Source organism: Lissotriton helveticus, chromosome 2_1 (genome assembly GCF_964261635.1).
Source record: "Lissotriton helveticus chromosome 2_1, aLisHel1.1, whole genome shotgun sequence".
NCBI classification, from domain to species: Eukaryota; Metazoa; Chordata; class Amphibia; order Caudata; family Salamandridae; genus Lissotriton; species Lissotriton helveticus.
The window spans coordinates 1,053,520,034-1,053,547,998 of NC_136059.1; the positions used below are offsets into that span (position 1 = coordinate 1,053,520,034).

The 27,965-nt window shown below is 45.3% G+C and overlaps 1 long non-coding RNA gene across 1 annotated transcript in view; it reads left to right on the forward strand.

Moving 5' to 3' along the window:
• Positions 1-27,965, forward strand: part of LOC144819588 (uncharacterized) — a 180,315-nt gene that overhangs the window by 66,752 nt on the left and 85,598 nt on the right. The window lies entirely within an intron of this gene.

Sequence of the window (27,965 nt, forward strand, 5' to 3'; positions counted from 1 at the left end):
GCACTTCCTGTTTTCCGTTCAATAATTACAGGCCGGGTTTCAGTCAACATCCGCCAGGCAGGCAGTGGACAGGGTGTCTTCTGTCAGTGGTCACCAACATTGATGGACGAAGCGTCAGCTGGAATGGAGGAGTGCCGCCAATAAGAGGAATTGTTTGCTGCATGCAACTTACTTACCAAATTCAAGGACAACTCCAACAACATACGCAATACAGATACAGTATCCATTGTTTTAATCTATGAGTGTGACTGCATGTGCTTAGCTTTACTTTGTAACCAAAGATTGTCTTTATCTTCAATTATTGTTTGTCCAGGCTCTGCTTTTTTTTTCTTCTCTCAACAAAACCTACCCAAAAAGAAACCCCCATTCCCATCCATTTTACAAACCCTAACCCTCTTCCCCCGGGCTGTGTTGTTTTGCTTGATGTCTGACTAAAATGACATCAATAATTCCACACACTTGCTGGGGAGGATAAGGTCATAGCAACAGGCTGGTGAAGGAATACGAGGATATCTTCTAGACTTACTCAGCTTCAGTACTATATCTTCTAGTAGTAGTAGCCAATGTCAAATAAATTCAACGCAAGTACTAGTTATACTTGCAAGCAAATACTTTACCATTTGTTAGGCTACATTATGGCACTGTTCTGTCTGTCACCTGCTATATTCTCGATCGTACCGTAACCGTTGTAATGCTACAGTAAGGACAAACAAGGTTTCGTTTTCTTTTTTTCCATAGGCATGCAACTGCCACTGTGTCACACTACTAGTACCACCGCAATGAGGAAATGTCACCCGCCCAGGATTGACAACGTTAATCCCCATTTCACGTGGAGCCAGCCCTGGGCCTAGCCCTAATTTCTAACACAAATTACAGGTAAGATAAGCGTTTGGTGGGAGGTAGTATAATGGAGTATTATTTCGGAGTAGACAAGAGATTGACGGTTGTACTACTAAAGTCCTACGACTGTTCAGGAAAACAAAGTTACTGTTACACCCCCGCCCCCCACCCACCAGACTGAAAAGCAGTAAAAAACAGGTATGGTCAGATAAAGTTTAAAAATATATTTATGTAGCCCTAACAAAATAATCTCCCTCACCCACCCTAACCCCAACGATTGTCTTTGAAACGTCCCAAAACGATCCCAACTCCCAAATCCCACCCCCCAAAAGTCTATAAAAAAAGGGCAAGGGACACTCCACTACTGGAGGGTGCTGGTGCTGGTGCATTTTGCGGCATGGGCATCATACTCCTTGCGGAGGGTGGCAAGCTCGGAGCGGAGGCCCTTAACCAAGTTCTTATACTTCAGGACCTCCTGCTCCAGGTTGGACATTCGGACTCGTAGGCGGCATTGGCGTTCCTTGCAGCTCCTGTGGGGGGCAGCTGGTATTTCTGTTGCTTGGCGGTGGCGGTTGTCTTTGTTAGCCCGGCTCGGTCCCGCTGGCTTAGTGACGGAGGAGGATGCAGTGGTCACAGTCGAGGATGTTGTTGTTGCCCCGCTCGACTGCGTGTCCTCCTCCTCCTCCAGGGCCACCAGCCGCCGATATTCGGCGACAGTGGCCTCCAGCCTCCGTTGCCAGGCCATTCTAGCCTGCTCCCTCCGTGTTGTTGATTTGGAAGGAGCAACTATATGAAGAAAGAAAGACATAGTCTGTAACCAATGCTCCTTAGCATTAATAACACAAAGTGATTGAGCCGAAAGTTGGGTCACAGTACAAGTAGCAAATTGAAAGCACAGTACATAACTATTGAGGACAGTATCTATGTAGCCTCCCACTTCTGCATCCTTGCTCTAACATTAGTGGTAGTTTAATGAACAAATTCTACGACCACTATGGACTTCCATTACAGTCGACTATGACATTACACCAGTCTTATTCTTCTTCTTCTCTCTTGTTTAGGGAAATTGGTACGTTATCTTATGCAAGCCGGCAGAATGACATGGACAGCACAGTGAACTTGCACCCGAGAAAAAAAGTTGCACACCATGATGAGTGAGACAGACTTGCGTTACTGTACCGGTCCAGTACATGCAGGTGGTGAAGCTATTACTTTTCTATTACGGGTGGCACTGAGAATACTCTGTTACAAGGACTACTGCTTAATTAATTTACCTTTCACCCTACAGTGCAAATGAGTACTAGAAAAGGAAAATGAAGAAGCTAACTAATTTGATTATCTATCACTTCACATGGGACGTATTTGATGACATATGGGATGACTTTAGGTGCTTTGCTTAATATTGAGTGAACAGTGATACACCCACACATGAATGACGTACTACAAGTAAACTAAAGTTATTAAGAGAGGTACGGAGTGTCCACCGTAATAACCAGATATATGCTGTGATTGCAGACGCAATACAAAGTACTGCTACTATTCATGGTAGTATTGGACACATTTACAATTTCTTTTCCTTGCCTTCCCTGCACTGAAACGGACGTGCGGGTGCGGTGGTACATGCTCTTCAAGGTAACACTTACTTCATCTGGCGACCATCTACTCTCTCTAGATACACATGTGCTATCTAAGAGTCAGAGAATACCATGCTCCAGGCATCCATTCAGTCAAAGTATACGCACACATACAGTTTCTGTTTCACCCACCCAGGCTGCTGTCCTTCCACCCATCCTTGCTTCATCATTGACCCAGCCATGCACCATACCATATTCTTTCCTTCCCAGCCACCTCGGGGGCCAAGCAAACACATATCGTTCTTCTTTGCCAGCCATCATACAAGTTCGCGTCCCACTTACTTACACCCTTCTTTCGCTTTTCGTTCATCCCATCCATCACGTTCGTCTAAGAACTTATTGGGATTCTTCTCACCAAAAACTTCACAGCTAAGTCGAAGTACATTTCGAGGAGGCTACTACCTGGTTGATTTGTAATACACCCGTGCAGAAAGCACACTATGCAGTCTTCAATCTCAATAAGTAAGGAATATATAGCTTACCTGTTTCCGCCACCACCGTTTGAACCCCCACAGGACCGTCCGCCGGCTCTTGCACCGCCTCCTCCCCAGAGTCCGCCGAGTCCTCGCCCAACACAGCCACCTCCACGCTGGCCCCGTCACCAGATGTTACACCTACAAAGTACATTTAAGAATGTTAGAATACACCACTCACTACTATATAATATTTGGTCTAGGAGAAATGTTAAAAAAACTGAATACAATGTAATAATTTGTGACTGTCTACTCCAAAGTAAAAATGTCCCATTTTCCAGGGAAGGCTGTTGTCTTGCTGCACTTTTATGCACAACTGATGAATGCTTGCTTTTGATTTTTAACACGCACCACTTTTTCTCCTAACAGACAGAAGCTTGACTCCTAAGAACACGACCAGGATCAAGTTCAAACCAGGTGAGAGCTCGGCTCGACCACAAGAAATGTGTCCAATTAATCGTCAGCACTAACCACTTTTCCGTTTTCAGTTAAATAGTTTTATGACAAAGTAGATTTTAATAAATGTGTTTACTTTTAATAAAGCTTTTAAACTTAAATAGACTCTGTGGTTTTTGTTCCTCCAGACTAGAGTGGATGAGCTAAAGGTTTTGGAATTTTTGCAAGCATGAGTGCCTCTGACACTTCTTGACTGTGCTGTGACTCCGTACTCTCTTGTCCTGCGTACGATAATCTAGAGATCATTGGGGATCAATAATCGGTGACTTCGGGAGCTGAATGACTCTGCCACACTATCTAGTCAGTAAGGAGACAGTGCATAGAGCTATTGCTGAATAGAATGGGAGTCCAATGGAATTGCCAAATGTCCAATCTTAGTTAGCTACACAGACAGACTAATAAGAATAGTCTAGTAATACCACAGGGAGTCATATTCGAGGCAGGATAAGAATTTATATCCAGTCTACAAGAAGATCAAAGGCGATTTAGAAAAAATCGAATGAGGAACGCTAGGAAAAAATAGGTACTCTTTATTAAAATGTAAACTTACTGGGGCCAGCAAAGGAGCCCTCGCCTGCCCGATCCTGGCCTGCATCCTCAGCACCCTCCTCCTGTGTCCTCTTGCCCTTGGGGGGAGCTGATGTACAACATGAAAGAAAGAAAAACCAGAAAACATGGATGAGATTTTTCAACCAAATCAAACATTTCAAAAGAACAATAACAAAATATTTTGGAGAAATAGCAAATAGATAGACAACTATTCCACGGGATCTATCTCATGTGGTATACTACGTTATTCGTATTGCCTGATTTGCGGAACGTTGACTTAGAAAGTTCCTATGTAACTCAATAAACAGACTACTAAAGAGGTTTGCCTAGGCCTGGCACTGCAGGCAGCAGTCCGCAGCACGCGAAGTGACAGACAAAGTCCATCCTGCTTGCAGATCAGTGAATACTCAAACTATCAATCCACCCACCACCGCCACTATTTCTTCTTATAGCCATGTGTCTAAAGGAAGGACTGGACTTCAGTCTGTTGGGGCTCATTTAGAAGTCCCTTGCGGCTCATTTTCCTCCATTGTTGCGTGCCTTTTGTGACGCAGCGGCAGAACAAAAGACTCGCCATGGTGTTGGTGCGGCGTATATATTAAAAAAAAACACATATGGGCATATGGGCGATGCATCACGTTGTAAAGCCCTGCGCCATCAGGGGGCGTTCCGGCGCAAGGGAGGGCGTACCTGCGCAGGAACGAATCCTAAAAGTGGCTGAGGGAAATCTACAAGATATCAATCAGTCACTTTTAGGACAATGATGCATGACTCAAACCCTGCGCGCTTGAAGCCGACGTACGGCTTGATGCAGCATTGGGGAGATAGGGTACCCCAGAGCATTGCTGGAGCTGCGCCATCGTTGGCACGCAACTCCAGCAATGCGCTGCCTTTACGGCACAGATGCGTAAGGCTTCTGTGACGTTTTGGGCCAATGGGTGGTGGTGGCATGGCACACAATTACTGCCGCATCCCTGCTACTTTGCAGGGATGCGCCGGTAATTGAAAATATGACCCTTAGTGTCTAGCATTACGCAGTTCTTATCTTTACACTACACTCATACATAATTTCTCAGGCCAATGAAATGCTTCTGAACACAACATACAAAACAAAGAAGCATAGTAGCAAGCAAGGCTACTGAGAAGGAGAGCAGTGCACCTGAAATGCATAGAAGATTTTGAAATATAATTTACCTCAATGTAATCGGCAGCATTATTGCTCTTGGTAAAGAACAAAGATTTGCAAATAACAGAGCCGGATAAAACAGAGTAGTAAATGAATAGCTACTACTACTCACCAAGCCCGGGGACCTCTACGCCGAGCGCGTCCAGCAAGTCCCGCTCCCGGTCCATGACATCGGTCCAGCGGTGGGTGGCCTGGTTATATGTGCGCCGGACCCCAGAGAGCTTATACATGGCCCGGCACACCTTCTCCCACCGCTTGCGGCGCTCCCGGATGCCATAGCCAGTCGCGATCTTGCCGCCTCCCAGGATCGTCTTGGGGAGGCGGCACTGGACGTGGAAGATGAGTGCCGCCACTTCCTCCGCGCTGAAGATCTCCCGTGGGACCACTTGCTCCCCCCTCAAACGCCCGCACGGGAGCCGGGCACGGGGTGCGGGACCCTTCCCCTTCTCAGGGTGCTTCCCGGCTCCCTTTACCATGGTCTGGGCAGAAATACAGTTAAATGATAAACAAGAAATAGAATAGTGAAGAAGAAAAGAAAAGAGTTTAAAAAAGTAGTTTAAAAGTAACTAAAAGCAGCAGAAAACACAAAAATATAGAGCTAGAAAAATAGAGGGATAGATAATAAGTAAAATTAGATCAAATAAACTTCAAACAAGCAAAGGATGGCAGAGATTGAGAGAGGATAGAGAAAGCATGCCCAGAACCATAGCAATGAATGAGAAACAAGATGGCCGCGCCCGTTCAGGACCGCGTGGGTAAGTTCGCGCGAGATTTTCCTCACGCGCACGCGCGAAATTGTACTAGCGAGCAGCACACTTTGCGACATTACACATAGCGGCCGGAAACGGAATTACGTCACGCAAACAAGATGGCCGCGCCCGTGTACGACCGCTAGGGTAACTTGGCAAACGTATAGCTACAAGCGCCTCGCGAACACGCGCAAAAGCACGCGAACATACACGTCGCAAAAAAAACAATTTTGTATTCGCACGTATTCGCGGCTTCCGAAATCGATCTCGCACGGATTCGCGCCCCAAAAAACGTGCGAAATTGCAGAAAAAACGATTTTAGCTAAACTGAAAGCAATGAGCAGGTGCAAAAGTTCAAACTTAACATTAGTAACATTCAAGGTAGTGCTTCCTGAGGGGCCCCTCCAGAGTTTGCAACTATTCTATGACCCTGCTATGACCCAAACAGCAGGCTCATAGAATAGCTACAAGTAGACCATAAAGGTCCTGTGAAAAAAAATTTCACTGCAACAACAAGCAAATTACAGATAAGGAAGGAAGCAGGTGCCAGCCAGACTGGAACTTTCAAAATTACTGACACATTAATGACCCACAAATTAATTGATGGCAGTTGAAGAAGGGCAGGTGTGCTTGCTTTTTTCAACCACCATAATCTACAGTGATAAATAAACCTAATGGGTGGCAGTGAGGATGTACCAGAGGGTGGCATGGGTGTCCCAGAGGGTGGCAGTGGTGAAACAGAGGGTGCTGTGAACCTGTGATGATAAACCAGACGTAGAAACAACATAGTCGCGGCCGTTGCGAGCCGAAAAGTAAGTTCGCAATTGCGAACTTGTCCCAAAATTGGCGCGAACGCGCGCCAACACAAAAAACGGGAAAATCCGCAAATCCGCTAGAGTTCGCGTATCTTCGCGGATTGCGAATCCGTAAATCCGCAATTTCGCGTACGCGAGATCCGCTAGATCCGCCCATGCTTAGGTATATAGTCACGTGACATTATCAATGACTGCTTACATTGTGAAAGGGCTAAACTTATACCCTGGCTTAAGGCTGTGGATAGTAGCTTATCAAGTGTGGGGCTGGGCCATCTTTTACATCACCGCAATCGATTAACCATACACATAAGAACATACTAAAAAAGGCCCTTTACGATCGTTATCGCAAGGAGAGGTTAATGTGTGACCGGGCCAAGCCGTCCACAGTTAGATATATTTCCCTTATGGAGCAATTCGATAAACCGTCTGCTGTGCCCCAGGGCTATCTTCGTTTAAAGCTCGGCAGGTGGAATAGGAGCTTACTATTCCGGTTTAGGGATGGAAGCATTATAAACTTACTCAGCTTTCCCCTAGGTTTAAACAAAAATGTGGAAAAATTAAATTGCCCTTGCAACACAGGCGGCAAACAAAGCCTGCTTCATTTTGTCTTTTTCTGTGGTTTTTACAGAACGCTCACTTTGCACTTTATAATGCCGCACTGCCGAAAATATGCTTTGACGGATTTTAAATTAGCTTTTAAAGAACTGTCATTGTTGAAAACGGACGAGGCCATCTTTAGAATGAGCTGCTTTTTTAAAGCTGCTGTTCGGTCCCGTGCCTCCATGCTAACTAACTCAGTAATTGGCATCATGCACATTTTGCACTTTGCTTTTGCACATTGCATATTTTGCACAAACGACTGCATTTTTGCACATGAAAAATGATGTATTGCTATGAATTTGTAACCAAATGTTATACGTGCACTTTATTCTGTTGGTTTTTTTATGTGTACTTTTATGGATGTTTTATAATCCGAATAAAGATCAATTGACTTGACTTGACTAAGGTATATAGTGGACTTCAGTTATTACAAGGTATCTAACTATATACTGCTGCACTGAACCTGGTCATATTTGGTATCAAACATCTTGAAATATTACCCCAACACCGATTCTAGTGCTGGAAGTATGATCCCATGTATTGGGGGACTCCGAAGGGGACAGACTCCTGATAATAGCCTTTCAGGGTCTGCCAGCAAGCTTGTGCTGCTGTCGACCACAGACCTGATTCTGCCCTCCTGCTACTGAGCTGAGCTTGAGCAGGTGAAGGTAGAACAATAGGTTTCCTGTCACAGAGCGGTGTGACCACCTCCTAGAAAGAACTTAGGGGCATATTAGCAAGAACCTCGTTAAAATTATCGCAGTTTTAGCTGCAGGAAACTGCCGCTAAAATGGCAATAATGGGCTTGCTAATATGCGTTATAGAATTCCAATAGAACCCCAGGTTAGATGTCCTGCACATCTAACCTGGGCTTCTATTGGAATTCTATAACACATATTAGCAAGCCCAGTATCCTGCCGCTAAAACGGCGATAATTTTAACAAGGTTCTTGCTAATATGCCCCTTAGTGTATTGGGCTGGGATGGGGGTGCCCTCCAGCGCCACCAGACTGCTTTGAAGGGCAGATTTGGTGCCTTCGTTGCATACTCCGGCTTGAGCCAGTTCAGGAACCTTTGGTTCCCGCACTGGTGCGAAACTGTACAAAGGACAGGGGAGTATCCTCCCCTCTGTCCAGCCCCCCTTCTGGGAGGGACCACAAAGTTGTACCAACTCTTTCCCTAGGGGCTCCCCTGTGGTGGGTCTTCAAATTCATCATGGATCAAGACTCACCTCTGAAACCAAAACACTCTTCAACGTCTGGACACTTGACATGTGCATCAAGGAAGAAACTTGCTGCTCCTGGGCTCCCTGTTCTTCAAGTCTTCTGCGTCTTCTGTGTCTGTGCTTCATCCAGGTTCTCCAGAAGGCCTGTGGGCATCAAGGACATCCAAAGTGATCTCCCTTGGATTGAAGACGTCACTTTCCTACATCTGCAGGCACCGCAATGAAGCTGACCGGTGGTACTACGGGCTACCCAAGGCCCAGAAACACAGGTAGTGGTTCTGCAGCTCCCTAGAGGCCTGACCTGTCTTCTCTGAAATTGTGAGGACAGTACCCCTTGTTAAAGCTGCTGGGACCAGACCCCTGTGCACCATGTTGACTTTCCATTGCCAAGGCTTGTTGGCTCTGCACTCCAGAAATCTTCAGGTTATAAGAGGCACCAGCTTCTAGCACCTCATCCCTCAAAAATCAGCATCCTCACTGCATTCTCTGCACTGTGGGTCTCCTTCTTGGGTGAGCTGCCTGAGGTCCTCTTGCGACTCCTGTGCCTTTGGCCTGTCGGTCCTCTTGAGGATCTTCCTTTGCTTCAGTGGGCTCCCCTGCTTGCACGGGCCTGCTCAGACTCTCCTACATTTGTTGAGTCCCTTGGACCTTGCTGGTCCCAATGTTTGCATCTTTTCGCTCACAAGCGCTAGTTGCGGCTACCAAGGCTTTTTCTTGCTCCCACTGGACATCGACCACCTGATCGGTAAACATCCATTTGTACGCAGTCATTAAACCGCGTACCATTACTACTTAAACGTTACAACGCATGCACTGTAACAACGCGTACCCATTTCTATGCATGTTATTACTTCGCATGTGCTGTAACAACGCAAGCGTTATAATGCAAACCACATTGTTGTGAGGAAACTGAGACGTTTCCTCCTAACGACGTGCAGCGATCACCGCCCCTTTGACGACGCAGGATGGAGAACAGAGGACACAAGGAGAAAGAGGTAAGAGGGGCTGTTTTAAAGGGTTTAGAGTGGGGTGAAGGTCGTGCAGAGGGTAGTCTTTTAGGAATAATAGTAGTGTTGTGTTTGAGGAGTAGTGTTTTAGGGTTTAGGGTAGTGTTTAGGGTAGAGTAGTGTTTTGGAGATGGGTAGTGTTTTAGGGTTTATTATTTATTTTATTTATTTATTTATTTATTTCATTTGTAGAGCGCTCTATCACCTTACGGCATCCTGGCGCTGAGAAAAACTCAAAGTACACAATGTGAAGGCAAGCAACAAAAAGGTATTGGACAACCAGTGGCAGACAGTATGTCAACTAAACGTTAGGAAATAACAACGTTTTTAGCCTTTTCCTGAAGGGTAAGAGCTCACTAATATGTCTTACTTCCGGGGGCAATCCGTTCCACAGTTTGGCTGCCGCAACTGCGAAGGTTCTGCCCCCAGGTCTGGCTTTCCTAAATATGGCTACCTTGACCAGTCCAGCTGAAGCAGAGCGAAGATATCTAACTGGGGCGTACCACTCAAACTTTCTCTGTAGCGCAATAGGACCCATCCCATGCAGAGGTTTGAATACAAGACAGAGAGATTTAAACTTAATTCTCTGTCCCACCGGCAGCCAATGGAGTTCTGCAAGAGCCCTGGAGGATGAGGAACGTCTCGGCCATCCCTGAGCAAGTTTAGCTGCGGCAGACTGTATTCTCAGTAATCTGTCCAGCAGGGACTTAGGAGATTCAAGCAAGAGGGCGTTACAGTAGTCCAGTCTACTCAAGACTGTACTCTGAACAACAAGGGCCCGAACTTGAGGTGGTTAAAGAGGAAGAATTTTTCGTAACGATCTAATGATTGGCAAGCAATTTCCCACGGTTTTAGTAACTTGGGCTTCCATGTTCAGCTTGTTGTTAAACACAATACCCAGGTTGCGAACCCTCTCCATTGGTCTCACTTCCATTGACATTTCACTGGGCCAGAAGTTACTAGGCAACGTTGATGGAATTCTATCAACAGGGTAGAAAAGAATCTCCGTCTTACCGGCATTAAATTGCAAAGAATTAACTTTCATCCATTGGGCCATATTGCGCAAACAGCAATGAAACTCTTCAATAGAGACGGATTGCTCCCCCTCCAATGAGAGGATGAGTTGCGTGTCGTCAGCATAGTTTGTGATGCTAATCCTATGCTCTTTAACGACCGCAATCAAAGGTTTCATATAAATATTGAAGAGTATCGGGCTGATGGCCGAGCCCTGGGGTACGCCATGAGTGATATTAATCTGTTCAGACCAGTAAGGAGGGAGGGACACGGCCTGCGTCCGATCCGTAAGAAAGGAGTGAAGCCATTGCAAAGCACGTCCCTTCACCCCCACCTCCTCTAGCCTGCTCAGAAGAATTCCATGGTTAACCGTGTCGAACGCGGCAGACAGGTCAAGCAGGATAAGAACCGCTGCCTGATTCCTGTCTGCCCGCGAACGAAGTTCATCCATCACGGTCACCAGTGCCGACTCAGTGCCGTGGGCAGGTCGAAAGCCAAACTGAACCTCGTCCAGCAATCCATGTCGTTCTAGGTAATCGGAAAGAGTCCTACTAACCACCTTCTCCGTGATCTTAGCCGGGTTTAGTGTAGTGTTGTGGTGTTTGTGTAGTGTAGGGTAGTGTTTTAGGGTTTAGGGTAGTGTTGGGGTGTCGTGCAGGGTAGTGTTGTAGTGTAGGGAGCAGACTGGGGGAAGGGTGAGGGTCGTGCAGGGGACAGTGTTTTAGGGTTTAGGGTAGTGGTGTGGTGTTTGTGTAGTGTAGGGTAGTGTTTTAGGGTTTAGGGTAGTGTTGGGGGTCGTGCAGGGGAGTGTTTGGGTGGAGGGACAGGACTGGGGGTTGGGGAGGGTTGTGCAGGGGGTAGTGTTTTAGGGTTAAGGGTAGTGTATTGGTGTTTGAGTAATGTAGGGTAGTCCCTTAGGGATTAGGGTAGTGTCAAGTGGGTAGTGCAGGGAAGTGTTTGCGTGTAGGGGCAGGACTGGGGCACAGGGTAGGGTCGTGCTGGGGGTAGTGTTTGAGTGATTAGAGTAGTGTTGGGAAGTTTGTGTTGTGTAGGGTAGTGTATTTGCATTAAGTATTTAGCCTAGTGTTGGGGTGTTTATTTTTATTTTCATTTAAACATTTTATTAAGTTTCTAAGTGTTTGCGTGTTCATAAAAAGAAAAAATGTGATGTTAAACCATGCGGTGTATTTCAATCCGATGTAATGGCACTTTTAATGCATTTGCAAAGAAATGCAAACTAATGGTACCCGCAATTATAAATTGCGTAGTAACTGTACATGCAAACTAAAAACAACGTTGTTAAAGTATACTTTGTTTTGGTTCACGTTGTATCGACATACATTCACCTGAACACCAAAACCTGAAACCTGATATGGGACAGCTCATGCTTGGCTCCTGGCCTTCCTCAGCGCTGCATGGTCCTCACAGCTGCAGCAACAATGTCACCATCTTCACTCTTCAACCTCCTGTCATCGGTGGGCCTTGTGCTTCCGTGCCTCCTGGTCACTTCTGAGTGGCATGGCATAGACTCTGTTGCCTCTAATTGTAAGTTCTCTTCTTCAAAAAATCAACTCTTGGATTCCACTGGACTCCTTCCCAGGCCTCCCCAAAGGTATCATCTTCGGAGTCTTCCATTTTTGTCTAAGGCAGGTTCCAACGTCTCATCACCCCCTATGCTTCCCTGGTGCAAGTAACCTGGTTCCCGGGGCATCTCCAACCTCCAGTCTTACAAAGGATCTCTCCGGGGTCCTCTGGGAAGGGTCCTTCTACTTCAAAATTGCAACTGCAACTTTTCAGTTGACTTCCATTGGGCACGCAGCTGTGTTTCAACTTTGCACTGCCACCCGGGGTTCCTGCTTGACAACAACAGAGGCAACCCACCAACCTGAACCAGGGGTAGTAAATGAACCGGGGGTTCCTGGGCACTTAGCTTGGGTGGTTCCTTGTGTCCCTAGCAACTCTGAGACTTCTGATCCAAGTTCTGTTACGCTTTGTAGTTTGCATTCCACTTTCTTAGTTCATGGTTTGGTCTCCCCATGGAGACCAGTGTATATTTGTGCTACTTACCTGAATATTTGGAAGGATTCTTGTGTGTCATTGTAAGTGACATCAGAGTGTGTGACATCGCACATGACCTCGCAGGAAGTGATATCACACAAAATTACATCAGATTCTATGACCTCACATATGTTAAGCAGGTCTATCATGAGTACATGTGAGCGCATTACAGTATTTAAAAAATAAGATTTTGCGTCGGAGCTGAGTCAAAAAAAGTGATGCAACACTGGCGCAAGATCTAGGCCTCCACTTAGACATTTATTTATTCATACTCTGCCAGAAAGAAATCGACAACAAGGAGAAATGTGGCAGTAAATATGTTATGCTTAATTGGTTGCAAAAACTGCATTTAAAAAAAATCTTATGGGGCTAAGCGACCTGCTGCAGAGATTTTTATGTATCCAGTAAATCAGAGGAAATAATGGTAAAATAATTCTGGAGGTTAATGCACTTGCTGGAGAGACATGGATTTTGTCTAGTCCCAGTTTTGAATCCGAGTAGCATAAAGGGTTAATATGTCTCCCACAAAGCACATCATGTGAGACACAGATGACAGATTTTTATTTTATGTAGCTGGGTAAGTGGGTTACTGCATTTAACAAAGAGATCCTTAAGTGCTTGCGTTTCATACATTGTAATCTTTTGAATATAGCACTGTAACCTATGAAGTAAAGCACACGTGACTCCTACACCTTGTAACCCTCACTGTCATATGTAACACATCCTGTAAAATGACTTACACACACGTTCTATTCTCAAAGTATAATGTGTATGAGTGATGTAAAGCGCTCCGACACCCAGGATGGGGTTGAGTAGCGCTATAAAATAAATAAGACAATATAGTGGTATTTCAATTATTTGTGTAAGTATTAGGACAGACTAACACATCTATCACAACGTAACCCAAGATGTGTGCTTAGAGTACGACTAATTCTAATGTGTTCTCATGTTCCAGGGTGAGTTTCAACTGCTCAAAATAAACATTTAAGCAAAACAGTAGCCTTTGAGTGACTGAATTGCACAGGTACGGTCAGGTCGGGGCTTGGGAAGGGTAGGATGCAGACAGTAATAAACAAACTACTTCTCTTTCTTTGTCCTGAAGTGCAGACTGAAGGCAGCCAGCATGGCGGGAATGAGGTGTGAAATTATTCCTGAAGCTTTGCAGCACAAAAAAGGGAAAGTCACAGGTCAAGTACAGGGCCATTGGCACGTCAAAGCACTAGTGATTTTACGTGTCAAAGGCCCTGCAACTAATAGAAGGGAGAGGGGAAGTTCTTTCGTCCCCTCGTCCCCCCCCACCCCTGTCCCCCCCACTAGAAAATCTGGGGAGATATGTCCCCCGCATCCCCCACACTTCCTACGCCCAAGGGGGGAACGCCCCGCAGCATACATTATACCTGACGCAGGTATGTAGTATTTTACAAAGTGACGCATCTCCCTAGATGAGCAGTATTTATGCTGACGCAGTGCCACAAAACGTGACATAACAGCAGCGTAAATGTGATGCAGGGCTTTATAAAAAAGGCTTTCAAAGTGCAAACATATTTAAAATATTGGCAGTGGAAAACTAAGGATTAATCTAGCCAATAGTGGGCACCAATTACAGCCTAGAGCGTTTATCATAAGGACTGCTTAATAAAATCAGGAGAGAAGAATCATGAAAATATTCAAACTGTAAATTGCTCAACAGAGCGACATGAGGTCTGCTCTCTAACAATTGAGGAAGGAAATTCTGTCTCGTCCCCAGAAGGGTGTGCCAGTATACAATTTTAGACAGAAAAACTGTGCAGTCACTGTGGTGTGACAAAGAGTAACAATGAACTATCCAGTAGGCAAATAGAAACACATCACATGGTGGTGTTGAATATGCCCTGAATCTAACAAAATGCTGTGGTATGCCTTACACAGAAAAACAAAACTACATTCAGAAAAGAAACCACCACCTCCTCCGTTAAACCGAAGAAGGTGGACTGCAATGTGTATACGGTTTGTAAATCGACCCTGTCCATGAACATTAGGAACAGAAGACATTACATTTTTAAATGTTAGAGAGCAAACAAGTCCATTGAACTATCAAAACAGTGAGGGTCATAATTGAAGCTCCGTGGTACACAGGTAGGGACGAGGAAGATGCGGTGATGTCAGGCTCTGTAAACCACACGCATTAAAAATGTGCAACTGAAAACAGCGTAGATCTAAAGCCTTACTCATGCCAAATTAAACACTCCTGTTCAATTAACACAGAAACCCATTACGTTTGACACTCTCCGCTCTCAGTCATTAAACGGAATAATTAACTGTAGAATTTGCGCTCACAGAAACATAAGCAAGAAAATTGGTGATCACTATTTATTAATGTTGGTTTTTTGAGAGTTCATGGAGGATAGTCTCCCCGCAGTAGTGGGCAGTAGGGTACCAACATTACTCCAATGAAAACATAAAATGTAAAGCAATATAATATACATTGGGAAATAATCCCTGAATTGCTAATTTACCAGTGTGTAGTGGGCACACTTTAGTTAAGTGATGGAGGTGCTCCTATTTCAAGTATTCTTTGTTGCATGTGAGCTCAAGGCAAGATAAGGAGAACTTTACTCAAAAGGCTGTCAGAGCACTCACCAGCAAATCTACTCTCTCTCACACCCACCCTCTTTCCTGGTCTCCCTTTACTCCTTACAGGGCTGAGATAGAAGCAATGGCCCATGGGATTATCGCATTCATTCATAAGTCTTTATTGCGATTCTTCATCATAAAAGACAGTAAAAACAGGATAATACATTATTGCATATTTCATCCATTAAGAATACTCCCAAGTTATAAGAAACTAAAACTCACAAATATTGCCCCAACACAAAATAATAAATAAATACATATACATTGGCATTATTAAAAACCAGTTGTAAAAAAGTATTAAATATTTAACCCAGCAAAAAGACTTAGAGCATGTATAAAATATCATAAATATCGTTTCTATTTAAAAAAAAAACAGCTATAAAGTCCAATATCAAGATAGAGTCCAGAGCCATACATAATTATTTTGCCCCCCATTTTTAACAAGCAGCACCCATGCCCAGCTCAAGAACTTAGCAACTCATATAACAGCAAAATGGGAGGAGTCAGATTTCAATAATCTCTTTGCCACTGTTGCTGATCTAGTTCCCATGAGCAGACAGACAGGTTTCAACCAGGTACTCCTTGGTTAGACCAGGCATACGAATAAGAAGTGGTCTATATCTTCTATCTGATCTTGGCAGAATAGGCACTTGTAACTAGTGGAAGTGTTCTATTTACTTGTTAACCATCGCAGGGGTAGTGTACCAACCCTAAACTGATGGTAAAGCTTGTGGTCAAGTCGTTCCGTTACAAAATCCCAATAGCCCTCCAGGTGGGGTTCATCCCTGATGTCAAGATAGTCCCTCGACAATGACGGGGTAACATGGGAACAGAATCTCCTAACTTTTATCAACTCCCAATATGCTGCTTTATAGAGCCTTTTTGGTGGAAAATCCGCAGTCTTGGGATGATCCCAGAGATTACTCATCCCCATATCAATCAGCAGGTATTTAACACCAAACAACCATGGGATCCTATAGGAACGACCTTGCCCCCTAACTTCCAACAGCACCCTGGCATTTGGTGGAGCTCTGGAGTGATCCAGAGACGCCTCCAGAATGCCAGCGGTCTGTAGCGGGCGACATCTTCCAATGCCTGACAACCAAGATCGTAAAGCAGTGGTATTCATGGAGAGGATTGGGGCAGACCCATTATAGTACTCATAAATTTATTCTGGGCTGTGTAAAGTGAGGATAAGTTGGAGAAACCCCAGATTTCGGCACCATGGAGAATTGCTGGGCAGATTTTAGACTTATAAATATTAACAATTGGGGCAATAGGCTTGGAGAGGGACAGACTGTGCTCCTTGAGCAGGGCACCAGCTATCTGAGCATGTTTTAACGCTAGGATATCTACTTGGGGTTTCCAGATCAGTTTGTCATTAAAGGTGACACCCAAGTAGGTAAAGACATCTGTCTGCTCCAAGGGTTCGCCATCCATAAAGACGCGTGCTTTTACTGACTTTGGCCCATGGAGCACCATTAACTTTGTTTTCCCTACGTTAACCACCAGCTCATGTTCGCGGCAAAACCCTGTCTCATTTTGGATATTATCAGGGTATCGTGCGCGAACATGAGCAGGGGAACTTTCATGCCAGCCAGCATTGGCGCATCCGTTGGGTAGTTCGTAAAGTACTGGACCACCCCATTGATAAATAAAGAGAACAGGGTGGGAGCCAGCACACACCCGCGATGTACGCCATTGTTCACCTCAAACTTTTCAGTGACCTCACCTGGTTTGCCCCAACGTACCTGAGCATTAGTGTGTTCGTACAATTTAATCAATATGGCAAAAAGATCTTTGGGCATCCCAATTTTCAATAAAACCTCCCACAGCCTTACCCTTGGGACAAGATCGAAGGCGGATTTTAGGTCCACAAATGCTGCAAAAAGCATACCCTGCCTAGGGTGACCTCCTTCCAGTGGATTAATACAAATCTAAAGGCTTGGTCGAGGGTACCTATATGAGACCGAAACCCTGCCTGTAAGGGTGACAAAATGTCCTCTTCAATCAACCATCCCTGTATCCTACCCAGTATCAATCGTGCAGCAATATTTTGCACAGCGTCAATTAAACTGATGGGTCTATAATTGGCCGGAGCAGAGCGGTCTCCCTTCTTGTAGATCGGTATAATCTCTGCTCCGGACCAGGATGTAGGGATAGGAGCTCCCCGAGCAATAGCGTTAACTAGTAGCTATATGTAGGGGACCCATAACTCATAGTCCTGCTTGAATAAGTCGGCAGGAATACAATCAGGCCCTGGTGCCTTACCACTAGGGACTATTTTCAAAACAGATTCCACCTCTCGATTTGTAAACTCCAGCGGACTATCAATTTGAATAGACGGGGCGGCCTCAGTGCTACTATGCGATGCCCTAAACTGTGCATCAAAAAAAGACACCCATTGCTAGGGTTCAACACAGTTGCTTGGGGTTTTTGCCTGCGGGCTATTCCCCCACTTGAGTAGCTCCCAAAATTGGACCACGTTCCTCCCGTTACAGGCGTTTACAAATCCTTCCATCGGTCCTCATCCCAATCTCTCTTAGCTTGCCTTAAAGCTGATTTATAATTAACTCTGCACTGCTTGATGGTACCTTGAGACCTCGATTTTATGGCTTCTACCAGTCCTTTATTGGCGAGCCATCACATGTTATTGTACCATGAACTTGGCTTCGGCTGGCTGATTTTTTTACGCTGGTTAGATTTAATAAAAAACCCTTTCAACCCACTAAAAAGTTCATTATGGACTCCCAGTATAGTAGCATTTAGCACTTCCTGGGACTCGCAGGCCGAGAGTTTGTCCAAGGACCTTGAAACCAGAGCCCTGATCTGCTGAACATCCCTTTCATTAGCAGCTATCCGCGGCCACCGAACCCTTCTTAGCTCATTAGAAATAGTTAGCATGTTAGAGCAGCCAACTTCTTCAGTCTGGGAGGAGTTAGAGAAGCTTGTATCATCAATTTTACAAACCAGGGGTTGTGGTCGCTTTCAGGTCTACTCTGTACCAACATATGTAGGACTAGGGGCCACAATTCCACATTAACAAGTATGTAATCGATGCGGCTATTAAACCTACCATTATCAAAAGTCACGGCACCCTGTCTATCGGACTTCATCCTGCCATTAACCGCCCTCAGGCCCGATTCCAAACACAACCTCTTCAATTGGAGGGCGGCCTCAAACCATTTCCTTATGGGATTAAGTTCCAGATGAGCATCTATATCTTCACTGAGCCTTCCATCTTCAAAATCCAGGGGTTCAAAAGTGGTGTTGAAATCACCAGCAATGATCTGTCTACTGGTGTTAACTTCCTTAGACAGGTGGCTTTCTAAGGCTGTGATGACACTCGAACTCCTGCCGCCAGGTTGGCCCCTCGAATACACATTATAAATGATTATGTCGAGGCCCTTTATTGAACTAACCCTTATGGCCAAGATATCAGGGCTATCAATATAAACCTCATCTATCCTTACACCCTCAGATTGCCGGACCCAACAAGTCAACCCTCCCACTGGTCTACCTCTTTCACCCCTTGTAGCTGCTTTAAAAAAGTTTAAATAGCCTACATGGAAGACTCCTTCTACAGACCATGTCTCCTGGAATACCCATACATCCATACACTCTATGTACGCAGACCAATCCGAAGACAGGGTTTTTGCTTCAAGGCCTGCTATGTTCCAGGAGGATAATGTCATAAACTGTCTCGAGGGACTAGGGCCATTGTTCTCGGTAGAGATCAATATCTCATTTATTTTAGGTTCCATTATCGATGGATGGCCTAAGCTGGGAGGGGCTTATAAGGGGTTGTACCTCACGAACAGTGGAAGTATCCCACAGTTCACTTCCCGAGCAAACATTTCCTATGCCATTTGTCAATGTTTTCCGAGAGGAGACACACCCATATCCCTGGATACTACTGATGCCCGATGGTGAATTCTCCACTACCGTCATATTAGCCTCTCTACCTATTGCCTGCTTTACAATAGTACTCCCTCTCAGTCAGTCAATGTCTTCAAGAGTTGACAACAGCTCAAAGCGGTTGTTGGTCTGAATGGGGAAGTCTAGCCTATTAAAGACCCCTTGAGGGGCCCGAGCTTCCCTATTACTAAGTGTAGCCCAACGATTATAGAAAAACCCTAGTGGAAGTAATCTAGGGCCAGATGTAGGTCGGTCGGTAACGGCCGGAAATCGGTATTTTCGGCCGTTACCGAGCGGTATTCAAGAATTGGTATGTAGGGGCATTATTTTACAGAATCGGTAAATTTACCGATTCGGCAAATTTACCGATTCTGTAAAATACCGAATCGGTATTTTTACCGATTCGGTAATTCCCAGATGTAGGTGGGACTCTTCTGAGTCCCAAAGGCCCTACAAATTCGGTATTTTAACACACAATCCAATTGGGTGTTAAAATACAGAATTCAGGTGTGCATGCACATGTGTGCATGCACACCTAGCCATGTGACAGACAGACATGCCCTTAGGGCATGTCTGTGTGCCACATGGCGCACATGCCTATTTTTGGGGTGCCAGAGGGTGTCAAAGTGACATCCCCTGCACCCTTGCCAAAATCGGTATTTACCGATTCTGTAATTACAGAATCGGTATTGCCCATTGATTCCTATGGGCTTCAAGGCCCATAGGAATCAATGGGCAATACCGATTCGGTATTTACAGAATCGGTAAATACCGAATCTTAAAGATTCGGTCTTTACAGATTCTGTAATACCTACATCTCCCCCCTTCATATTTACCGACTCTTAAATACCGAATCGGTAAAATTCGGTATTTAAGAGTCGGAAAATATGAATTACCTACATCTGGCCCCGTATTTCCTCTGCAACAGGGGGAAAGTGCCCAGCCAACTCTAGGATATGACGAACCAAAAGAGGTGACCTGAAGCTCAATACCACACAGTCACCAACCATAGATTTAAATGAGTGGCCTACCCAATTAATACGGCGCACCATTTTAAATTCATCAAAAAGTTCATGTTGAATCCCAGTCTTCTTACTCAGAAAATGGAGAGCCTTATTTTTGAGCGTTGACCAATGCTCTCGTGTACCCGGGGGAGTGGCGGTACATTCGCTAAGATGACCGTGTAGGGAGTGGCTTCTGGGGGACGATGGAGACTAGGTAACATAGCAGAGCCCCCATCTATACCTTGCTCATCCTGTTGTCTATTAACATTGACGTTAGCCCCGCACTCCTGAGTCAAGGGAGGTAAGCTGCCCTTATTGAAACTAGTAGGGGGAGGACAAACTACACTCTTCACTGAGTTTGCCCTATCACCACTACTTTGGGCAATTAACAAGTTTCCCCGCTGTATCTCATGTACTGTCCCCAGTGAAATACATTGCACCTCCCCAATGGCCTGTACAGTAGGTTCCTCATTGTCCCTTTGGATGCTTCAAGTTAGGCGTTGTTCGATCTTATTGACCCTGGCATCAACCGAATCTAACCTCTTGATTATAGGATCTATGAGGACTTCTAATTGCTTTATTAATAGGGAACACAGGTCATCTTGATTAAGCAGGATTTGTAGTTGGGCAGCAGAATTAGGGCCAGAGGTAATTTCACCCGGGTTTCCAAAGACAAAAACACCACTAGATTCTTTAATGGCAGACAATGGGTTTTGTTTAGATGTGCCACGACCCTTCCTGTTTTTTGTGGGTGGCTCGACTACTGTCCCTCCCGAAGCTTTCTTCCCCCTGGTCGTTACCATTGCAGGGCTCTGGGAGCTACACTGGATTTGCGGGGAACCCAGGGATAGGGGCGTGGGCATAACACTTATAAGGCTGGGGGAAGTTATAGCACAGGCAGTTTCTAATTCAACAATTGTCTGTGAGAGGGGTATCTGGGCACTAGGTAAAGAGCCACCCCTCGATGGTATAGGCTCTAATGATAGCCTACGCTCTGTTGCCTGTATCTCATGTATTAAGACCGATTTGGCCCTATTTAGAAACGCATCTAGGGTGCCCACCACCCTGTCCCCCACCTTCCTTTTACTCATAGTGAACTAGGTGCCCAACTCAATCAGAGCCAACACCCCAGCTCACCTTCAGGCCCAACAAAACATCCAATGAGTCACAACTTATAGTTCGAAGATAAGGTGTCAATAATATGGCCCAGACAGGCCTCCTCCGGGCTCTGATGGGCGCGGATGGGCCCACCCTGGGCCCGGGCTTCTCCCGGGCACGCCCGCGTGGCAGTGGCGGTGAAACAAGAACGGGCTCCCGCGCCGCAGGAGCCCAAGCGTCCTTTTGATCGCCTCCTGGCGCGCTGGGCTGTGTGTGGCGTGCGCGGCGCAGGGGACGCTGGGAGGTGTAGTTCGCCTCCCCTCCGGCGTCCGTCTACGCTAGGATGGCCCCGGTGACTCTCGGCGGTGGTGGCTAGCTCTACAATGCCCCCAGAAGGTAAGATCCAACAGCTGACTCTTGACGGTGGCGGCGAAACAAGAACGGGCTCACATTCAAATGACTCCCAGTAGAAGTAGGATGCCTTTTCAAATTATCCTGCATCAACTACTGTAAAGATAAGGATATCAGATGGTAGGTAAACTTCAGAGTTTATTTGTAGGTGACACAGTACAAAGTCACCATGCAAAACAACAGCAATAACCGACAAAGTAAGGCTCTGGAACCTGGAACTTAAGATGTGCAGCACAGGCACTAGGTTCCAAGTTCCAAGCACGGGGAGAAGAGGCACGAGGGAAGGGAAGGGTAAATAAGGGAATGCAACAACTACACCGATACCCAACTGGAAATTTGAACATTTCACCAGAAAGCTGATCATTGCCAGTGGTCCATGCTCTCTGCAAAGATCAGACACAGTCATACTGAGCATTACAGCTTTTAAGATAACATAAAACACTAGAAATAGACTTCATAGGTATTGAGCCCAGATTTATTTATTAAACATGTGTTTTGGACCTGACAAGGTTTTGGACTTATTACTTGTGAAAGACTCACATCCTACCCAACTAATAGGCATTTTCTTGCAGCTTCCAAAATATATAAGAAATGACATACTAATAGTTCTAACTTAGGGGCCCATTATGATCGCGGATGGACTTGAGCCTGTCCGCGACCATAGAGGAGGAGGGAACCTCCGCATGGCCTGCGGAGTTCCCTCCTGTCCAATTAGGGTGTGACAGCCACCCTGGTGGTCACATCCTCTATTTTTACCATTGCGGGTTGGTGCGGCTTCAAGCTGCACCTGCAGCAATGGTAAAAATGCATACATTGCATTTGTATGCAGAAAGCAGCAGGCACCGTGCGGTGCCTGCCGATTTCAGCATACAAATGCAGGGGGGTACCATAGGTACCCCCCATGTGCACCCCACACCACCCCTTCACCCAGGGGGCCCGCAACGGGCCCCCACAGTGAAGTTCCACATGCTTTTCCACGGCGGAAAACCCATAGCGGAAAAGCATTTTTTACAGCCCATCCTAATATGGCTGGCGGTGTCTGAGAGACACCGCCACCATATTAGAGCTTTTCCGCCGCGGTTGTAAGCCAACCGCGGCGGAAAAGCTGCGGACGGAAATCAGGACCCACCAGCCATCCTAATGTGGCGGTGGGTCTTTGGTGGGTCCGCTGCGGTTTTTCCGCATCCTCCGGGCTGGCGGTGGCTTCCGCCGGCCCGGAGGATGCGGAAAAACCGCAATCGTAATAGGCCCATAGTTAGCTTTACTTCTTCATAAAATGTGGAAATGTTTGCCAATTTATTACCTGATCAATGGCAAAAATAGGGGAGTGTTTCCTGTTGCTTTATATCATACTAACTTTTGGGTCCTATAAATGTGTTTGGTCTCCTTAATGAATACAAAGAGTCATACTCGTTGACTCCCTTATATGTTGGCATTGCAATAAAGAGAACGGTTCTTTAAAATATGCTTTATATGGTTTTCCAGTTATATTTAAAGTTTGGAGAATGTCCTACATTTTTTGATAATATTTAATTTTAATTTTAAGAATCAGAGGTAAATCTGAATTATTTACTGCCCCACTCTCTGCAATCTAAGCTAAAATATTTAACTTTCTTCTTTCATCTGAAATTACATTCATTACCTCTAGCATAGAAAAATGCTGGATTGCTCTCGATTTGTACTTGATGGACTTGGATCATAATCTATAGGAAGGCTGCTGATGTATCTCTAGCTTACCGTCAAACATGACTTTGAAACATCAAATGTTTTGAAAACCTTTTGATTGTTACATTTCACTTTTAGAATAAATAATTGTTATCAATGTAGTTCTGCATTTCTGTCATGTATTACATTGTCTCTTATAATTTGATTCCAGTAGCCCACATGTATTTTACTTTATTTTCTCTTCGCTGGGTAGCTAGTATTATCTTATATTATAATTGATCCAATGTATTTAATGTGTGTCATATGATACTTATTTACAAGTGGTGGACATTTTTTGTCCTTTTCACTCATGATAGTTATGTATGATAAGTTCAATAAAATACATGTGAACACAAAACAGTCATCTTATGTCCAGTTTGGCACCATCTGTCTCTTTGCACATCATGTTCACTTATTTTCTACCGGAAATGTACAAATATATATTTATTGGACTCACATGTATTGTGATAGGCACCTTCAACTATACAGACATTCATTGTGAAGTGGAATCTTTTAGCTTAAAAAAGGGCATGAGTTGTTGCTGAAGATAATATTTAGCATATCAATCAATAAATGTAAGTTTCACCAATGGATCGGTGTCGCAGATCCAATTACATATTTGCAAACCTTGTATCCAGAACAAAAGTTTGTGCTGTTCATGCTTTTTTTGTCATCACGGGTTAACATCCCTATATCAGCCTATGTTGTTTTGTTTATTTATCATGTGCCAACACTGCATAATGATTATTAGGAGGGTATTTCACCATTTAGGTCCCTCTGTAGTACTCTTTCTACGGAAAAGTTAGGTTGGTTGTAATAATATTGGGAGTTGTTTAATTGTTAAAAATTCTATTTTCCTGCTTTTCCCGGCAAAAACAGCAGCTTCTGTGGGTTCTTAGAGCACAGGCTAGTCAAGTGTAAGTGGGGCTCTGCTCAGCTCTGTCCCCCTCTTGCCAGCAGATGGCCCATAGAGGCACACCTAATCCTTCTATTGTGTGAATGTCTGGATGAATTCACAAAGTCTAATTGTCAGCGACACCCAGTCAGGTGACCCAAGAATGAGGGCAGGAAAATGCAAACCTTTCTGAGAGTTCCATTTAAAAAATTCTAATTAACAATCTGACCTTGCCATAAAAGAGGGAGGGCTTATCATTACGATTTCATAGATACCAAACATGAAATATCAACCTTCTTCCAGTTAGAGATTACAGCCTATTAAATATAATATGGAATACCCAATGTTATCCTAAGGGAGGGGTAGGCCTCACAGTAGTGAAAAACGAATGTAGGAGTTTTTTGCTACCAGGACATGAATAACCTTTTAATTATACAGTACCCTCCTCTATGGGCTATCCAGGGCCTACCTTAGGAGTGTCTTATATGTAATAAAAGGGGAGTCTAAGTATTGGCAAGGAGTTTTAAGTGTCAAGTCCACATGGCAGTGAAAGACTGCATTCTGGCTGCAATGGCATGCCTGGGACATGTTTACGAGGGCTACTTAAGTGGGTGGCACAATAAGAGCTGCAGGCCCATTGGTCGCATTTCAATTACAAGCCCTGGGAATATGGAATGCTACTCTACCAGGGATGTACATGTAAATTAAATATGCCAATTAGGTTTATGCCAATCAAACCATATTTAGGGGAGTGAGCATGAGCACTTTAGCACTGGTTAGCAGTGGTAAAGTGTACAGAGACCTAAGACCAACAAAACCGAATTCAGAAAAAAGTGAAGGTAGAAAGGCAAAATGTTTCAGGGTGCCCCTTCAGAGTGCATTAGGTAGACACAACACCCCTCCATCCTAAAGCCAGGGGTGGCTAATCAATACCTTGATGGGTTTCCTTGCTTAGGTGACAGAACGTGGGCAGTTACCTTCTACTAAGGGGGCCCTAGTCAGTTCAACACCAATCTGAATTCAGCTGGATCCCTCTGTCTACACTCTCCTGAGCCAGTGAACCTACCTATCGGGAACACTTCTCCTCACCTGTGGACCCCATCTGTGCAGCCCCTAACCCTAATTTCTTCACAGATGCATCCCAGTAGGTAGACAGTACCACCATGGCCAACAACGTGATGTGGCCTATTTCACCACTTTGATCAGACGTCTGTCCCCAACCCAAGGAAAACTCTGCTCATAAGGACAGCGACTAACAGATGCCACTGACAGTTGTCAATGTCAAGAGCCAGGTCCCAATCCTTCCCAGGATCTCTGACCGCTGAGATTTCTCAGAGTGGGGGGTAGCAGCCCCAGGTATTATGCACCCTTTTTCTACTCTCCTTCCCACCAGTCCAGGAGTCATAGCCTAAGAATGGTCACTCAGCCCATGATCTGTACCCTGAGTCTGAAAAGGAGTCAGGAGTGAGCCTTTCCTCCCAATGCCATTCCATTTGGGCCTCTCTATCCTCCGTTTGGGAGTGGTATGCCCAGATGTCTGAGCTGTCAGGGCACCCTGGACGGCCACCCCTCCTAGCTCTTCCATCACCTGTGGCAACTCATGCTGCAGAGTACAATCAGTGGCCATCTGGGTACTCATTATAACTGATCTCTGGCTTATTTACCACCCCACTCCAGGGAAACCAGGCCATGGGATGGCCAAAGAGCTACCCCTAGTTTACCCTATGTACCTGACTGGTATACTGCTCTGGGTAAAGCTGCCTTTCCACTACCATGGTTGGCCCCGGTGTCCCTCAGAGCAGTGACAGGCATCCTCATTCACCATGACTTGGTGAAAAAGACAAATCCCATCCTCAGGGATAACTAGTCTAGCCTCTGAGTTCTACCCCAAATAAGGGAGATTAACCCCTTCGACGCTCATGACGAGCCCAGCTCGTCATGGAGTTTCCATTGGTTTCAATGGAAATTACATGGATGATCATCAGGTACCCTTAGCATCCAAGTGGTTAAACCATGAGCTATCTTCTGCCCCTATCCCTTAGCCCATTTTGGCAATCCCTGTAGAGGTCCCATCAGTGGTTGGTTTCTTTGGGAAGACAGAGTCTCCGCTGCCTGTGTCCTAGCTGGCAACAATCAAAGAAGCAAGGTTGGAAATGGGGATCCCTGGGCCACTGCCTACCAGAACCTCCCTCCTTCTTCTCATAAGGGACATGGGAACCCTTTTCTTCCCCTTAACCTGAGACTTGTCTGGGTCTTCCTTGACCTCTCCTTCACTCTGCTGGGAGGAACCTGAACTACCATTCTTGGGTCACGCCCAAATATTTTGTTGGACACTCTGGTGCTTAGACAGAAGTCTGTCTCCTCAGCAATCTTCCTGGGGTCAGCAAGCTTGCTATCTGCCAGGTGTCGGCACAGTTCTGTAAAATAGGTATTGGCATGTTCTCCATCAAAATCAGGTTGTATAGCACCAGAGAAATCATCTATCTTGCTGTCCTTCATGCAGCCCTTCAGTGCATTGCTGGATTAATCTAAAATGTCCACCCAATCTGCTTTGGAAGTTTGTAACTGCCCTTGAACCTCTCTCTGTACTCCTCCGGGGGAGCTCAAATTTGGTAAGAAGACTAGCCTTCATGGGAGCATACTTGATTTGGTCTTCTACCTCAAGTGGCAGGAGTTTGTCCGTCCCCACAGTGGGAATGTACCTCCAGAGACTACCACCCAATACTCTTCTGGGACCTTGTGTACCATCAGAGCTACCTCATATGCTGAGAACCATTTATCTATATCATCTCCCACCACATAACTAGGCACCAGGTCCTTGGTTATGCAGACCCTCACCTCTCCAGTTGGCACTGCAGGTACGCTGCCACCAATATTGTTGGACTCCACTTGCTTGGCTTTTATGTCCAGTTCCTTGAGTTTGAGTTCAAGGCCAATCCTTTGTTCCTCCATCCTTAGCTTGGTCATTTCCATCTCCAGTTCCAGCTTGTCCTTTCCCTCCTCACTCCTGTCCTCCAGTTCCTCTGGGGTCTGACCCCTGATAGACACACTGCTCCCTGCTTCAGCCTGAGTATCCAGGACCTTCTAGTCATCTGCTGGGGTCGAATAGGGCTTTCCTGACAGCTCAAGTCCCTGGGCTGGGTCCTCTCTCTCCCTGTCCTCTGTTGATGCTCCCTCCTCCTCATTTCCAATCACCCCATCCTCTTCTGAGGTAGCCAGCCACCTCTGCACCTCCTCAAAGTCTCTGCAGTAAAAATTGAAAAGGTTTAGGGTGAGCCTGCAGAGAGGGCCATGTCCAACACAGGTGGGTGATCTTAATTGTATATGGTAAATACACCGATTTGGTATTTCCTGGATGCTAACATGATAAGGCACTATTTACCAGATGTATTATTACCGCTGCTGGCAAAACTACTGTTTGTATTACCACTGCAATTAATACTGGCAGTGATAATACTGCATCTGTCATATGTTTCGAACAATATCTGCACCTTTCAGTAAGTTCCACCATGTTGTAAATGGAGGCCAATTGCCTACACATACTTGTCACTTGGTTCTTCTATTGATTGTTTCTGATTTACTTGCATTTATTAATATCAGAAGGATGGAAGAGTTAGTTGACTAACTGGAAATGAACATGTGACTTGCAAGGTCATATAAAGGATCCAGAAGATTGCTCTTAACATACCTAGTTATCTTGCTTGGTTGTTTTCATGT